Source organism: Bidens hawaiensis, unplaced genomic scaffold (assembly GCF_021521415.1).
Source record: "Bidens hawaiensis isolate Kalapana, Puna unplaced genomic scaffold, B.hawaiensis_p1.1 tig00034127_1, whole genome shotgun sequence".
Taxonomy (NCBI): domain Eukaryota; kingdom Viridiplantae; phylum Streptophyta; class Magnoliopsida; order Asterales; family Asteraceae; genus Bidens; species Bidens hawaiensis.
This window is the reverse complement of record NW_027495871.1, coordinates 113,912-127,868: the sequence shown is the minus strand read 5'-3', so window position 1 is coordinate 127,868 and position 13,957 is coordinate 113,912. Positions and strand designations below refer to the sequence as shown.

Below are 13,957 nucleotides of genomic sequence, written 5' to 3'. Positions count from 1 at the left end.
AAAAAAAAAAAAAAAAATACCAACAAAATTTGAGTTGGTTGTTATGCAAATCTTTATTGTAGCGTTTGATCGAGGGGTTTGGATGATTCTTGATTGCAGAGTTATTACATCGGTTTTCATTAATTGAGCAATCAATACCTGAGATGGTCTCAAAAGTCACCGGAGGTGAATCAAATTAATTTTTGCGTCGTCTCTCCGGAAATGCTTAAATTACCATTTGTTCCATCTAAATGCTTAGTAAACTATATATAGTACATTTATAATTTATTTTCAGATTCATATGGTCTAGTGAATAAGCGCACCGATTCATGATTTTTATAAGTCACGATGTCACATTTTTCATTCATCAAGATCAATTTCCTAACTGCAAGATATCCCATCAAAACCTATAGGGACGACTGCACTTACATCCTAACAAATAAATGAATTGAAAACAAGAAAAAAAAAAGCAAAATAATATAGAATAGCGATACGCAGGGACATTTTTCCTTCAAGTTGTCTGTAAAGTCCATTTACGTACTCAGAAATAAAAGAACGGACACGAAGCTATTGACAAAGAAAATTTGGAGTCAAGATCAAGAATACAAAAACTGTCTAGTTTTTATGGTGAAAAGTGAAGACTATGAAGCTAAGCGAAACTACCTGCATGGAGTGAAAAGACTCTTAGTGTATATAGGGAATTATTTTTTATTTTGTCTACTTTCCTTGTAATACTCAGTGTCAAGTTCTCTATGTAGTATTGTTCACTAGTAGAAAATATACCTTTAATGACACACCAATCATGACACACAATAATTTCATGACGTGTAAAAACCGCGTGTCACAAAATATTTATCATCTTTTATTAAAAATTGAAGAAACGAAGACACACATTTGCTTGTCAGTATTTTAGTGTCATAAAAGATAAAAAAAAACACGGGCTACACTTTTGAGTGTGTGTCATTTTTAAGTGTCACTTTTTAATTTTGTTTAAAAAAAACATAAGTACAAAAACCCTCTCATCTCATCGACCTCTCATATCCAGGGCTCAATCTCACTTTATAATTTTGGTTAATCCATCATCTATTCTCTCATGGCAGTAACCTAATTCCATATCTCTCATCATCGATCGCTCAATTACAGCTCTGGCTTTACAATTACGGCTCTGGATCTAAGAATTTGCTGCATCTAATTCATGATTACGGCTCTAATTACTCGTTTACGGTATAATCTCTTACTGGTTGTGTTAAATTGGAGCATGAAGTGGATTTACGGATCAGCCGATGCATAAATTGGTTAAACTTAAATGGTTGCATAAATTGGTTAGGTTTAAGCTGCTTAATCTCTTGTTGTGTTAGTATATAAGTGTTAAGTGTACATCCTCTGTATTATAATAATCTGAATAGTGAATAAATAATATGAGAATTAGTTACCTGAAAAAAATCTATAGATCTTATCCTGGCTACAGATGACGGGTGGTCCATGGGACAACCCTTAATTGATTTAAAGCTGTAACAATCATGTTTTGAATAGGTTTATTTGGTGGAATTAGATAACTACGGTGTTGTTGGTGAATTGTAGGTTCAAAGAAAGTTCCGGGGCTACTATGATGTATATTGAAGAAACCTAAGGAACCGGGTACGCGAGATATGGTCAAAAGAAGTGAAAACAAAAAAATGGGGCTGAAGTCCACCGTGACCCATGGTTGAGACCGTGGGCCACGGTCCAATATTATCAAAACGGAAAGAGGCCACCGTACCGTGGCCTCTGTTACACCGTGAAGACCACCGTGACCCATGGTGGAGACCGTGGGCCACGGTCCAGTATTGCAAGAAGACCACCGTGACCCACGGTGGAGACCGTGGGCCACGGTCCAGATCGTAACTGCCGATTTATTTTAGTTTATTACTCGTTTTTGGGCTGGCTTTTCAATTATCCTTCATTCAAAACAAGCTAGAAACGAATTTTGGAGAGCAAGAACAAGAGTTTGGTGATTATAATCATTTGTTTGGGTTTATGATTCGTTCAAGGGACAACCCTTAATTGATTTAAAGCTGTAATAATCATGTTTTGAATTGGTTTATTTGGTGGAATTAGATAACTACGGTGTTGTTGGTGAATTGTAGGTTCAAAGGAGGTTCCGGGGCTATTATGATGTATATTGAAGAAACCTAAGGAACCGGGTATGCGAGATATGGTTAAAAGAAGTGAAAACAAAAAAATGGGGCTGAAGTCCACCGTGACCCACGGTTGAGACCGTGGGCCATGGTCAAATATTATCAAAACGGACAAAGGCCACCGTACCGTGGCCTCTGTTACACCGTGAAGACCATCGTGACCCATGGTGGAGACCGTGGGCCACGGTCCAGTATTGCAAGAAGACCACCGTGACCCACGGTGGAGACCGTGGGCCACGGTCCAGATCGTAACTGTCGATTTATTTTAGTTTATTACTCGTTTTTGGGCTGGCATTTCAATTATCCTTCATTCTAAACAAGCTAGAAACGAATTTTGGAGAGCAAGAACAAGAGTTTGGTGATTATAATCATTTGTTTGGGTTTATGATTCGTTCAAGGGACAACCCTTAATTGATTTAAAGCTGTAATAATCATGTTTTGAATTGGTATATTTGGTGGAATTAGATAACTACGGTGTTGTTGGTGAATTGTAGGTTCAAAGGAGGTTCCGGGGCTACTATGATGTATATTGAAGAAACCTAAGGAACCGGGTACGCGAGATATGGTCAAAAGAAGTGAAAACAAAAAAATTGGGCTGAAGTCCACCGTGACCCACGGTTGAGACCGTGGGCCACGGTCCAACATTATCAAAACGGCCAGAGGCCACCGTACCGTGGCCTCTCTTCCACCGTGAAGACCACCGTGACCCATGGTGGAGACTCGTTTTTGGGTTGGCTTTTCAATTATCCTTCATTCTAAACAAGCTAGAAACGAATTTTGGAGAGCTAGAACAAGAGTTTGGTGATTATAATCATTTGTTTGGGTTTATGATTTATTCAATTAACCTAATTGATGTGATGATTAATCAGACGATGTGTGGCTAGTACTCTTATTATTCTCTCCCGAATTGTAAGGTTTTCTAATTAGATAATTGTTAATCGTTTATGTTATTGGTGAGATAGTAATTTGATCCTATGAGTATTTTGCTATGGTGATTGTGGGTTTCTTTTGTAATTGTTAGTATGGTATAAATTCGTGTTCTTGACTATCCGTTCTTGGTGCCATAGGCAATCGAGATTTAGTAGAAGAGAATTAGGATTAACAATACTAAACTGATTATTGAGTGACAACCTTACGTTTTTGTAATCCAAGTACTTAGTCCTTTCTTATCACATCCAAAAGCATTTTCACGAACTATAATTGTGTAGTTCATCTCACAAGAAAACATTAACTTTATCAACATTGAAAACCTGAAATCAGGAGAGAGCATTCTTTCTTATATTGTATAAAACTCGTTTATTGCTTTAGCTATTTTTTGTTAATCAAAACCAAACAACCAACTCTTTGAATTTACTTTTTGCACTTAGCTTAATTTAGTTTAATTATAAAGCTACTTAGCAATACATTTTCCACAAACTCCCTGTGTTCGATACCCGCTTACCGCTATTTAACTAGTTGTATTCAGTTTATTTTTGAGTGAGTCTTCGACTTCACATCAGCAGAAACCATGATTAATCTGGAAAATAAAACCTAAAAAAAAAGATTGAATCAGTTTAGTCTCCTCAAATCTTCAGAACTTGAAGTAAGCCTTGTTTAGGGTTATGTTTCCTGATTTTATAATAATTAGATAATCAGATGTTTGCATTAATGGTAAGTTGATGAGTCAATAGATAAAATGATAAAAAAATAATACATTTTTGTTATAGAAAGAGGGAGGGCATTTGTGAAATGGGAATAAAGTCCTCTCAGATCAGGTTAACATAATAGTTAATATTCTTTTATCTTTAGAAAGTTAGTTTTTGTTGAAGATGATATGGAATTGACCACTTATTAGCTAGAAGCAGAATCTGTTGCTTTCTTTCTTTCTTTCTTTCTTTCTTTCTTTCTTTGTTGTTATTGTTGTTGTTGCGGGTAGAAAAGTCTTATTTGGATCTATCAATCAATCAATTCAATTAAGGTGGGCTTCTTTGCTTTTAATAAATTATTATTATTTTTCTTAATTCTTCGATCTATTATTATTTATATTATACGGGGCTTCGTTTCAATTCAATTCAGTTCAATTGAATTTAACATAACTCAATGAATCAATCTATTCTTCGTGATTTGGAATTTGCAGACTGTTTTTACTTGCTTGATGGCCGCAGCAGCGTCCGATCATGCCGCCGACACCACCAAACTATGCACCCACTGGTATTATTCATAATCATAATCATTTTCATAATATTGATAATAAAGGTTTTTTTTTCTTTAATTTTTTTTTTGTGAATTATGAGATTGTTATTGGCTTCTTCTATGTTTAGGTTGTACATGTTTACATAAAACTATCAGACCTTAGAAATCTAATTCATTCATACATGTCATAAGCTAGTTAATTACTTACTTGACTTGTATTATCAATGCTGATTATTGCTTTCATTCATACTAATAATTGTTTTGGACAAAAATCTTCTAAGGATAATGTATCCAAATCTGTAATTGTGAGGTTTAGTGCTACGATAATAATAACGATTATATGAACGAAATAATGATGAACACTGTGATTTGTTGCGAAGAAAAACCCCTTGATCTTGTTTTGATCAAAGGAAAAAAACCCCGGGTGATGACAAATCGTCTATCACCACTTTATTAATAAAAAAAAGGTTACAAGGGTTGGAAGCTTTGATCAGTGATTACAATGATGTCTAAGTGTGTGTATAATGCTAATTTCGTAGAGAGCAGAGTGTGTTTGTCCTAGCTGATCAAGCTTCAATTTATACAAAAATAATATAACAAATATCCCTATTTTTTAGCCTATAATCAAGACATTCCTTCATTATAGTTGTTTCCTTCATTATTCACGCGTTTTATAGATTTGATTGCGAGATTATAGGTTGGACTTGCTAATTAGTCGTTGTACCTACAAAAAATATCAACATAACAAAGGAAAATCGTTAATAAATAATAAGTACTAAGGATCATTGATCCTGACAGGATCTACAAAATTTTCTAAGGATAATTGATCCAGATTATATGCCAGAGTAACATATCCACAGTGTCAAATTTCTGTGCACTAACAATAATAATAATATTAGTAGTAGTACTTGATATTTACTTTTCTTCACTTACTATAAATTCATTCATTCATTATATCAATGTTTGAGGCTAATAACTTGTGTTTGATGCATACATAATAATAGATGTGTTTCATGATTAAATTAACTTTTCATTTGTACACTACAAGTCAAAATAAATTTGCATGCATATTGTGAGGAACCATCTCCTTCATACAGGCACAGTCGCATTCTAGTGATTACTGTTCAATTTACTCTTAAAACTAGCGTATATTATATATATATATATATATATACATTGAGATGTGTTCTGCGTATATTATATATATATATATATATATACATTGAGATGTGTTCTTTTCAATATGTATATTTTTATGGTCAATCTTATATCATATGGCCTTTATTGGTTTCTTTTTTCACATAATGTTTTCCAGTTTTTAGACCCTGCTGCATATAACTTTATTATTTTTTATTTTTGAATGGTTGTGTTTGCAGTGAGAGAGATATCCCGTCTTCAAATATCGATCTGCGCTATGCTCACTGTGCACGTAACTTAGAGAAGCAAAAGCCTATTCAAAGCCTGAAACAACTAAGCCTAAAAATAAATGGGCTAAAGATCAGTCAAAGGGAGTAGTAAGTAATTAATCGTGCACACACACACACAAATGGATGATTATAATATTCTCAATAATATGCAGGAAGGTGATGTGATTGCATATAGTCTCATCGAGTTAAATTCTTCATGGACAGTTGAGTTTTCATCCTTTCGGGTAACTTTCTTTTTGTAATAGTCAACATATGTCTCAAATGAATCTACATTGCCGGTTTTATGTACTCTTTCCTTTTGTTAAAAATCAGTTTACATGGCAGGCTGGAAGAATATATATCATATTATGATGCTAAGGACATTGTTCTCAATTCTCATACCTGTGACAAAATATCCTATTGTATCAGACAAGATTAATGAATACGGGCAAAATGATTCTCTTTATAAAGAAGATGGTACTTTAGAGGTAATCAAATTCAGGTTATGTTTTTATATGTAATAGTTCAAACTGGTTAAAAAGCACTATCTTTGAAACAAACTAGAAGCTGGATGAACTGTATTCTTTCTTCTTAAACCCTTTAATTCAAAAAAATCAAATTATCATTCAAAATATAAATTTTTTTTTGACAAAAAATTTGAACTTGATGTTTAAGTAATCTAATTTTTTTCTCAGGTTGGGGGAGAGAATAATGAATACACGGATGCTGATATTGATGGAATTCGTGAAGAATGGTCGACTTTTGTGACATCCTTTATCCACCCGTGAATGTTCGTATCGATGTTAATGAAATGTTAACTTTGAAATATTGTTAATTTTGAATGTTTGCTAGTATGTTATGAAATATTATATGAAATTGATTATTTTGCTATATGAATTTTTGTTTTATTATGAGATGTTAATTGTCATTATTTAATGTGGAAATTATAAATCTGTCAAAAAACTTCTTTTTTATAATACTTAAAACCATGACTCGCAAACGCGTGTCAAAAAAAAGTTGTCAATAATGCTAGTCATAATTGTTTGTCATAAAAAGATGACACAAGAATTTGCGTCATTTTTTTCTTTATGACATGGTCTTCCTTGACACGTGATATCGTGTCATCTACCCCTTTAATGACGCGTTAAAGGTCTATTTTCTAGTAGTGGTTAGTGTAATTGAAAAAAAAAATGTATATTTAGCTTTCGTGTGAATCTATATCTTCTATTGATCATCATGTTTCCCATATTCTAGTGATTTTGCCGGCATTATAGTGTATTTGGTCAAGGATGGTTCTACCCTCAATGAAAGGGACCTTACCTTATTTGCAAACACTTAGGAGACCATCTTGTATATTAAGCTTGTAAATTAAATGAAATGATAATATGATAATAATACATCAAGAAGGTTCGATACCTTAGCTATTAGGGTTATATACAATCTATAGATTTTTCGGTTAACATAAAACTATGCATAGTAGATTCGAAATCTACTTTGAAAGAAGCCTAAACTTTCTTATGAAGCTTAAATGAGAAACCGTATGGTTCCGGGGCTTTATCACTATCACGGACCCATACCGCCATCTTTGTTTCATACAAAGTGAATGGTGCCACTAAGAGATTAATTCACTTATGTGTTAAGCTTTCTGAATCCATTTTAGTTTATGTCTTACCTGAGTTTGCTCGGCAAACACAATTAGAAAAAAAAAGTAAAAAATATCGCACTTTCGCTGTAATGTTCATTGGTTTTTACCGACAATCACCTGAACTGAATATGGGAGTTCTTATTAGGAATATAATTCAAAAAAGAGAATCATCTCGGTCTCAAATGCTCGCTCGGTTGCTGATGGAGTAGCTCTTGTTCTTTCAACATCTCGGAGCCTCAGACGATTTATTAGCAGTATGATCAGGAAGCGTCACTACAGTCACTGGAAATTGCACCGCATCGGTATCATCACCACGAACCGGAGTATGTGGGTTCGGAGAATAGTTGATAGCATCATCATCATCATCATCTTTATTTTCCTTTTCATGTTCCACAACTTCTTGAACCGGAGACACGGTACCCGCAATATCATCAAAATTAAAAATAGAGGAGATATCAGCCTCCAAAGCAGTATATGTGTCTCTTGTTTTCTTGGCAGGGTCATTAGGTCAACATTCCTTGACATCTCATCGTGTGGAGCGGTTTGGTCACCCACTACACTACCGCCACCAATGCCACCATCACCATTACCGCCATCGTCATCACGTGTAAAATTGTCATGAGGATCTTCATCCTCATCATCATCCTCTTCACTCTCCTTATCTGATTCAGCATCATCAGAATCATCGTCATCATCATCTTGAGCCATAGTTGCCCCAACAACTGGAGCAAAAACAATAGTGGCTCAAGTGACGGAAACATCTCTACTCCTGATCCTTCCAATCACAACCAAGTCACTACAGGTAACAGCGAACCCGACACCACTTCCACTCGCACCCCTATGAGAAGTAGCAACCACAATGCCATCAAGACTCCTTCGTTTACTAACATCCTGAGCATCAGCAACAAGATTAGCAAGGACATAGAGTTTCTTCTTGATCTTTTTAGAATCTTTCTCACTATCGTGTACCCAACTTTTGAATGTGGTCAGTAGTCGAGTCCATAGATCCTCAACATCATCATAGGTCATTTGCATAACTTCCGTGGGTGCAAGGTAGCTATTGACAAGTCCTTCATTAAGTAGGTCATGATCATTGTTGATGTTTTTCTGATTTTCAATCTCCTTTTACGACCTATCAATCTCAGACTTAAGATAAACATTTTCACAATCATTTATTGAAGTGAAGCCACCTTCTAACAAACCAATTCTTGATTACAGACATTTGCACTCCAACAACGTCCTATCAACACCCGATAGAAACTTATTCCTCAAGTTATTTTCAAGATTTGAGGAATATGGCAAGTCAGTTTCAAGGTGGGAAACCCTTAACTCCAGTCTAACAACCTCATCATGTCGTTCAGAATTCAGCAGAGATTGTTTGATTATCTGTGTCTACTGATTATCAACCCGGTTCCGAAGAGTCTGTATCCACAATCTTTGGCTCTCGATCAGGGCTCTATCAACCTCCATGTCTTGCTCCAACTGAGCAACTTGAGCAACCAACAAGTTCCTTTCCATAACAACTTTCTCATTGGTCACTTGCTATTCCTTCACAAACTTGATAAATAAGTGTTCCCTTTTAACCTTTTCCTCGTTTCACTCCTCCAGAGCCTGAATCCTATCAAGGATAGGATCCATGAACACTGGAGACCTCCTGGACTTTCCATTGGATAAGGGTACGACTAATATGATAGGGCTTTTGAGTGGTTGTGAGAGGTGTGATTGATAAGGTAGGTTGGATGGTTGTTTGAGTAGGCATTGTGATGGGTTGGGTAGGGATAGATGTGGCTAGGGTTAGGTTAAGGTTTGGGTGTGGTTTGTGTGTCGGTTAGTGAGGTGAGTCCACAAATGATGTGGCTTTGATTGGGGGGGTTTGAATTGTTAGGTTGATGAGATAATTGTAGTGGATGTCCTAGGTGGTGAAAGGGATTGATGTATAGGTGAGGTGTGCAAGGGTTCAGTTATTTTAGGTAATGGAAGGCCTTGCATGGGTTCGTCTTGGTGAGTGGGAGATCGTTCGGGAAAGGTTATGGGTGAGTCATGGAGTTTCCTGGAGGTGTGTGTGGGTTTGGTCTTAGTCTTTATTTTGGATTTGGTTTTGTGTCTTGGTACATGAACTTGTTTCACCTTTAAAGCTTCTAAGGTGCAAGACAAGGTGGTTGGTGAGACTTGGTGAGAGTCATCCGTATGGTGTGAGGTGTTTGTGTCATAGTGGAAATGGAGGGAAGGATTACCTTTAATGAAGTTGGTATCTTTGAAGGAGTGGATTTCTTGGGATCCCCAACCTTCTTCAAATGCTTAAAGAGTTGCTCGGGCTCCTATTCCTCTTCCTCTTCTTCGGGTTGAGTTGAAGAACCTCAACAGAATGCTTGATTAGAACCTACCTTTTCCGATATTTTGGTCTCTTCGATTGATGTTCACCTTCAATGATAGAATCACTATCTGTAGCCTCACTATCAGGCTCTTGCTCATTACCACTTTCACCATCATCATCACTATCATCTCACCTTTCTCCATCACCGTTACCTCTTTCGCTTACTTCATCACTATCTGGTTCAGTTTTAGCAAATAGCCCAAACATTGTACCAAGCACTTCTCCTCGATACTTGATATACAATTATTTATATATGTTTTCCCATGATAATTTTATACCGTATTTGATAATTTATGGTTCATTTTCTCTTAAAATTGATATTTCACTAGCTAAATGAAGTGTTGTAGGTCTCGGGTGCGATAAACAGTCGAAAAGGAGCTTGAACGTGTTAAAACGAAGAAACGGGCTGAATCAGGGTTGAACCGAAAGGAACCATTAAAATTACCGGTCATACCGGCAAAGAACCAAAGAAAGTGGAACTGGTCGCGTCACGCAACGAGGAAGAGCCTCATGGTCGCGTGACGCGACGATGAATATATGTGTGGTCGCGCTACGTGGCCTTAAAAGGCATCATGGTCGCGTAGTCCGACGAGCCCATTTTTCTAGAAGATTATGAGGTGTGGACGGGTTTTAAGCCTTAATCACTATATAAACATCATTAATCTTAACCCTAGAATATAATAAGAACCAGAAGCTGTTGGGGTTGAAATTTGAAGTCACGATTGCAAGTTTTGGAGCTTTTGAAGGCAAGGAATCACGGTTTGAAGAGCTACAAGTGCAAGATTGACGAATTAACGGGTTTTATCATACAAACTTCTATATTCTTATTAATCATCATGAATTCCTGTTTTGCTTTTATTCGTGTTTTGTTTGATTTACCTTCGTTGATGTTTGATTTTTATTTGGAGTATACACTTCGTTATGATTTTATGAATCTAAAATTGTTTGGTTTATTCAGTTGATGCATATGTGTGCTTGGTTTTGATAATTTAGTTTTATTATTCCACATTATACTTGATGATTGTTTCATATAATAGGATTTTGTTAGGTCGTCTATTGTGTATTTTTTACTAGTTTATGATTGAATTCGAATAAGATCATAGGAATAATATAATTAGTCAAACGAATAAAAGTGTGTTGCTAACCTAAAAAGTTGTAAGGTGATAGGTTATTTGTGAGATCTTTGTTGATTAAGATTGCTAGACTTAGTTCTTCATAAGGAGTCCATCCAGGTTTGATTGGTTAGCATTGTCTATCGAGTCAATTGTGTTTACTAAATTACATTTGATTTTCGCGCTGTAAGGTAGGATTTCATTATAAAGGTACTCATTCATAATTATTTAAATAACTGTACGGGAGATTAATATATAAAACTGGTATCTTAAAACTTGTTAGAAACCCATAGGTGTCTTCTTAAGAAGGATCATGGGTCCTGCTTGGGTTTTTTTTTAAGTGTCTACTTTATGATCTCAGTTTATAAAAAGTATTTTCCAATTAATTGATAACTACAACTTAGAGGATTCAAGCCTAGGTGGTTTTTCATCAACATCTGAGTCAGTCAAACTAAATTGTCTTGTGTTTTGTTACTTGTCTTTTCTAAATTAGTTTATTTATTAGTTTAATATTAGTAATTTAAAACCCCCTTTTAATAAATATAAAAATAAATAGTCGTGTCAGTTTGTCGAGTCTAATTAGTTAAAATACGTAAGTTAAAGAGAATCGTGGGCTCGATATTCGGATTTACTTAGCTTTACTAAAGTCGATTGGTTCACTTGTTGGTCTATAGTTTAGTCGAGTTTTAAAGAGTCTAGAGTATTATTTAGTGTCTATTCTAGCGTAATATAGTTAATAATTATTTGACTACTTTTAGCACATCAAGTTTTTGTTTTGGCGCCTTTGCGGGGACTCATTGCAATTGTGCTCATTAGCATTAGCTTTGGTTAGACTTGCTTGATATATACGTGTTATTTGTTTTGTTTTTGTTACTGAATCGTAGGAATCTAAGTAGTTTTTATTTTATTTTTCTTTTTAGTTTTTCCTCTTTTTTTGGGTCTGTTTTGATTCGTAGAAGTTAGGTTACTATGCTTTAGTTTTATTTCTTTAATTTAGTTTAGTTTTTCTTTAATATATTGTGTATTACTACTATATGATACTCTTGATCCTTTTCTATTTAAGTTTATCTTTACAGTGATCATCATGGAGTGTTACTACGAGCCTAAATTCTGCATGGTTTTTGGTAAGATGGGGAATGCTCTCGGTTGTAAAGACTTATCTGGAACAATGATGGATCACATACCACATCCATATGAAATATTAAGAGAATTCTTATGTATCATCCATAGCTGTAATACAAATACACTAATGCCGTATGAACTAATTATGGAGGATTTTAGGCTATGCTTAATGAGTCATATACAATTTAGTGAGCTGATGATCGAGTTTGAGGATGTTGGGTTGCAGGATAAGATAGAGGAGTGTATTCCCTCCTAGGAGGACGAGTTTAGGGATGAATGTGGTGAAGAGTTGGTGGATTTAGCCGATGTGGATGAGAGAGATTTTAATCCCAAAAGAGATATTGAGGAGCTTGAAGTATTATTATTCAGGGAGCTGGTTAAGAAATTAAACGTCAAAGAGGAATCACAAGGGATATCCGAAGAATTAAAGAATAAAGAACTTCATCTTATTGTGAATGATCATCCGCATCTACGCGGTAAAGCTATTAGTCTTTTAGAAATACTTGTTCGTGGATCGCCACTTAAATCAAGAGCTCCAAGAAGGATGATATTTAGACTCAGTGTTTATAGTGTGTTGAATTTGTCATAGCCTCAGAATTTCAAGAATTAGTGGATCGAGCTGAATGATATTTTTGGTCCCACATGAGTTTGGAAAGTAGTTTCTTCCAAACTAACTGTAAGGGGAGAGTGTTGAGAAGCACAGATGGGAAGAGGATAAAGGAGAAGCCTCCTGATTGAGGTTTGGGAGCGAGTCCGGCTGAAGACTTTTTTGTAAGCTTATCACATTTTGGAAGGCAACCCGTTTCATTTATGAGATGGTATATGAGATATGGTTTTTAAACAAGTGTGGGGATGCCACTTGCTTCAGGATTGTTGCTTTTGTTCATGAGAGATGACATTATTTGAAGATACTATTTGGTACGTTCGGAGTTGGAGGGCAGCTATGGAAAGAAGTCTTTGGCATCAAATTTCATGTGTATATTACCAGCTAAGTCTTTTCCATTATCTAGTTAATTTACTTTTTATTTGTGTTTACTTTTCGTTTTAGGTTTTTAGTTTTTTGTAGCACGACTTCATTTTTATTTTTTAAAGTCGTCCTTATTCTTACATTGAGGACAATGCAAAATTTAAGTGTGGTGATAGGAAATATGAGTCGTAGTTAATTGAGTCTTATTTAAAAAAAATTAAAAAGTTTTGAAAATGTCTTGAAAATAGTTTTTTTTATTTGGCAAAACAATGGAAGGTGATAGTAAAATTGGAAATTGGTTTTTCAAACTACAAATAATATGAGATAATATTATTGGGATTTGTCGGTAGGCTCAGCCTTGAGAATGAAATGACAATTTGATAAATGGTAACGAATATATATGATTTTAGTGGGTGAAGCGTTTTTTCCGTGGAAAATAAGTAATGAAAGGTCGGGCCCTACTCAAGCCTCATTTTTTAGTATGAATGTGAAAATATTATGAATTTTAAAATTTGAATACTTTATCATATGATGCTTGGGTAGGTTTAACGTTAGAGTTTGCCTAGTATCTGGGTGATATAAACTAAATCTTGCACGTTTAGCTTTACGCTGTGTTCCCGTATTCATTCATGAACAGAAAAGCAAGGAAAATAAAATTTTGTTTTCTTATACTTTCTTTTGTCATCTCCTCTTTCTCTTTAATTTTCTTTCCTTCCAAATCTTTAAAAATTGGAAAGATATAAATTCTTTTATTTTACTCATCATTTTCTCTCCCCTTCCATCATTTTCTTTTTTTTAATGAAACTCGGGAACACCCCTTTTACTTTTTCCTTTATTTTCCTTCCTTAAATGAAACTCGGGAACATAACATCTTTTTTCCATCCCTCATTTTCTTTCCCTTTCCTCCTTTAAATGAAACTCGAGAACACAGTGTTAGTGCTTAATACTTCAATGGCTTGTGGTTTTATATCCTTAAATCTTATATTGATGGGATGCCTCGGGT

At 35.1% G+C, this 13,957-nt stretch overlaps 1 long non-coding RNA gene across 1 annotated transcript; it reads left to right on the top strand.

The window, feature by feature from the left end:
- Positions 1–4,187: 4,187 nt before the first annotated feature.
- Positions 4,188–6,792, top strand: LOC143585692 (uncharacterized). Its single transcript, XR_013144577.1, has 5 exons — positions 4,188–4,346; positions 5,705–5,842; positions 5,908–5,979; positions 6,080–6,222; positions 6,430–6,792. It is a non-coding gene; the product is annotated as an uncharacterized LOC143585692 (long non-coding RNA).
- The last annotated feature ends 7,165 nt before the right edge of the window (positions 6,793–13,957 follow it).